The sequence below is a fragment of the Pinus tabuliformis genome, chromosome 2_1 (assembly GCF_031772625.1).
Source record: "Pinus tabuliformis cultivar Carrire ecotype Pingquan chromosome 2_1, CPIR1, whole genome shotgun sequence".
Lineage (NCBI taxonomy): Eukaryota > Viridiplantae > Streptophyta > Pinopsida > Pinales > Pinaceae > Pinus > Pinus tabuliformis.
The window spans coordinates 16,743,002-16,747,161 of NC_142299.1; positions in this window are offsets into that span (position 1 = coordinate 16,743,002).

Genomic DNA, 4,160 nt, shown 5'->3' on the forward strand with positions numbered 1-4,160 from the left:
GAATTGTGGCTTGCTGAAGTTTTTCCGTATCTCTAGCATGAGAGCACAGATCACTTTGCTGCAGTACATGCTTGATGCTTGGGATCCCATTAACCAAGTATTCCAGATTAGGGGAAAGTCCATCCCTTTGACCATAGAGGACATGTACTTCTTGACTGGATTGTCAAGGCGAGGTGCCCCCATTTCCTTGTCAGGTACGGCCCGGGGGACCGATTCCGTGAGAGATTATGTCCGCCAGTATTGCAGGGAAGGTTCCCAGTCGAGCAGAGACGGCAAGGTTGTTATCCGTGAGATTACTGACAGGTCTCTCAGGTCCATTCTATATACCATAGGTAGGATGGCCGGTAGCGTAGCTCTACATCTTGCCAACAGATCTTATGTGCAGCACGCCTTGGAGTGTCTCCAACCGAAAGTATTCAACTGGTGTGATGCAGTACTTGTTCAGATGAAAAGTCAGTTGACCAAGGTGAAGGATGGGAAGCTGAAGAACTTTGGATTTGGTTCTATTCTGACTGCCTTCGCCTTGGAGAAAATCCCACTAATGCAACCTCAATATATTATACTCGACTTGCCTTCTCCGACCGAGCCACGCATGCAGAGGTGGGTCGATCACATGTCTAGGCATGCTGGTCAACCTCATATTACTTTTACTGATGCCTTCTTCAGGTGGTTCGAGCGCCAGGAGATGGTCTTTTCCGAGTATCCATATGTGGGTATGGATTTCTGAGGTGATCCGGATTTGGTGCTACCGGATGGCGAACAGTGGGGCTCTATTGGTAAAATCTTTGACCATGTCACTGTTTACTGTTTTTATTTCATAATGTTGTTGTGCTTTATTCTATCAAGACTTTTAATCAAACTCTTGGGTGCATGCAGATGTTGGTCCTGTTCGTCCAGCAGTTCGTCCGCAATCGCCCATTGCTGCCCCGGCAGTGGAGCCTGCTTGGAGAGTTATCCTTCGCGACCTTGATGACACTGAGACCCTTACAGCTGTGCAGGAGCAGGTTGAGAGCCTTACTCTCGGTATTCCAGATGTACGGATCAATGAGTTACCTTTACAGTTGCAGCGGCATACTACTGGCGTACCTAGACGATGGACTCGTCTCTTGCGCATGATTGCACAGGCCGTGACGTGCTATCATGAGCACCATTAGGCTAGGGTGCCCCCTAGCACTTTTGAGTTTTTGGGTCATATGACCAATTTTTGTCTTGGTTACAGAACATTATGTATAAACGATAAACAGCTTTTATATATTTTGATTTTCGAGGTTTATTCTGGTTGATTTATGTGATCCACTTGCATAACACTGATGCATTTCCTTTTTATAAATGTCGTAAATGTCTATCTAATACATAGTTTGCTAATGAATCGGTTAATGTGTTTAAGTTCCTGGAAATATGCTGGTATTGAATTGAATCAAACTGTCTTTCCAAAATCTTAACCCTTAGAAACATTCGATAAATAGCTGGATTGCGGACCGAATATATACCGTTGAGTTGTAGTATCACAAGTTGTGAGTCTAGCATGACGATTAGTCAGCGTATACCATGGGCGATGGTATCAGAGAGGAGTTCTATCAACGCGCTATACTCAGCGATGTTATTGGTTGATTGCCCAATACACACACCTCTGAAACTCACTAACTCGCCGCTTGGATAAAAAATGGCCCAGGCTGCGGAGGATAGATTCCGCGAACTACGACTCGCTCCGTCGGCATATCCCACATATGTCTCAGAAAAGTTCGACATCTGCAACAAATGAAAAAGGTGGATTACTCAACCGAAACAAACACTTTAGCGAAAACAAAATACAACAAAAGCACTCAGGTTACTACTTAGTTATAGTAACGCTTGAGGTACAACCCGTTGCGGGGTTGCGCCAGTGGTATTCCGTCATAATCCATTAACTCGTAGGCTCCTTTTGCTAACACTCGTTTAAAAATATAGGGACCCATCCATAAAGAATTAAATTTTCCTGCTCCCAATTTGTCGAATTCTTGGTCGTAAAGCAAGACCAAGTCACCTTCAGAGAAGACACGGGGTTTGACATTCTTGTCGAACTGCGCCTTGACTCGTTTCTTATGGGCTTCGTTAGCCAGAGCGGCGTCACGACGGGTTTCATCCAACTGGATTAATTCCAAGAAACGGGCCTCTTCTTCTGAAGTTCTGGGGAGGAGGTCAATTGCGAGTTTAAGAGACGAAAGTTCACACTCGATTGGTAAGACTGCCTCCAGGCCATACACCAGTTGAAACGGTGTGAACCCAGTGGCATTTTTTACCGATGTTCGGTAAGCCCACAAGGCTGTGTACAGGATTAGGTGCCACCTTCTTTTGTGAACCCCGATCATCCTTTGTAACATACGCTTCAGGACCTTGTTGATTGCCTCAACTTGTCCGTTGGCTTGCGGATAATACGAGGTAGAGCTGTCGTGAGATAGCCCTAGTTTGGCAGCTAATTCAACCATCATATGATTGCGAAAATGCGATCCATGATCTGTAACTATAGCCTGCGGAACGCTGAACCTGGCAACTACATGATTGAAAAAGAAAAGGGCAGCTGTTTCACAAGTGTTAACTGGTGTATGGCCTGGAGGCAGTCTTACCAATCCAGTGTGAAATTTCGTCTCTTAAACTCGCAATTGACCTCCTCCCCGGAACTTTAGAAGAAGAGGCCCGTTTCTTGGAATTAATCCAGTTGGATGAAACCCGTCGTGACGCCGCTCTGGCTAACGAAGCCCATAAGAAACAAGTCAAGGCGCAGTTCGACAAGAATGTCAAACCCCATGTCTTCTTTGAAGGTGACTTGGTCTTGCTTTACGACCAAGAATCCGACAAATTGGGAGCAGGAAAATTTAATTCTTTATGGATGGGTCCCTATATTGTTAAACGAGTGTTAAACGAGTGTTTGGTGGTGTAGTTCCGTATTGGTTTCACAAGATTCCAGCCTCCCTTAGACCTCATGAGAGAGATCTATATATAGGATTTTTGGAGAAAGGATGAGTCAGCTTGAGAGCTAACTAGTGTCCTCTCTCACTTCAGTTATTCTTCAGTTCTTGAGTCCACTTGGAGGTTCTTGCTTCCACTTGGAGATCTAGACCCTCTTACTCATCACCAGTCGAATTCCTTGATCCAAGTGTCATTTTGGAAGCTTCCTGGGCATTGACACCTTGAGGAATGACTGTGCCACTTGTCCAAGTACGCTCAGCGCAGGTGGCCTTCTTTGCAGTTGACATTCAGCACAGGTACAGAGTGGGGAACTTGACATTCAGCGCAGATGCTCAGTGGAGCAGTTGACATGATCCAGAATTTGCTTGTTTTTGAGTGTTTTCAGGTGGAGAACTATTATTCAGTGTTGTGGTTCGCTGACCTTGTTCCTCTAGGGGTAGGAACAACATGTTTAGGGACTTTGGATCCCTCAGATTATGGACATTTCATGCTTCATGCTGTAAGGCACAAAAATGTCTATAACAGTTCTTATGCATGCAAAGTTATAAGATTATTATATAGTAGAAGTAAATACACGACGCCACTTCACAGATATCCCTTCTGTTGCGGAAACCTGGTTGTGCAACCTCCCATAACTGCTTCAGGTGAGATTGCAACCTGCTTGTGGCTCATTGCAAAAAGGGCCAATAGTTGAGGGTTTTGTTGGTGCGAATCATAATTTGAACCTAGGTTAATCCCCCTCAAACCAACACTCCTTAAGAGCAAGGGATGGCATTAAAAAATTTTAATGACTAATTTTACTAGTTGGTCTCACTAGCCAAAAGTCTCATATAAAGAAAAAATCATGCCGTAGCTTTTAAATAATGGTGGGAAGATTACATAAGCATCAAGAACAATCAAATGACAAGTTTACAAAACCAGAGATTTAACTTATCAGGAGGGTTGAGTGTCAACATAAGGAACACATGTTTATAGGAAATATTCTTTAAAGATAAGATTTTGTTCATGAATAACAGAGCATAAATGGTTTACCCAATGGTCATGAAAAATAAAATTTAAAAATGTCAAAATATACCCCCAATCAAACCAAGGAGAGAAAGACCGAAGAAACCTACAAATGGGAAGGCTAAATAAAATATAATCAAAATGAAAAAATAGGTAAAAAACAAATAGTCATCCACCAATGTAATAATCATAATGCAAGCCAAGAATGA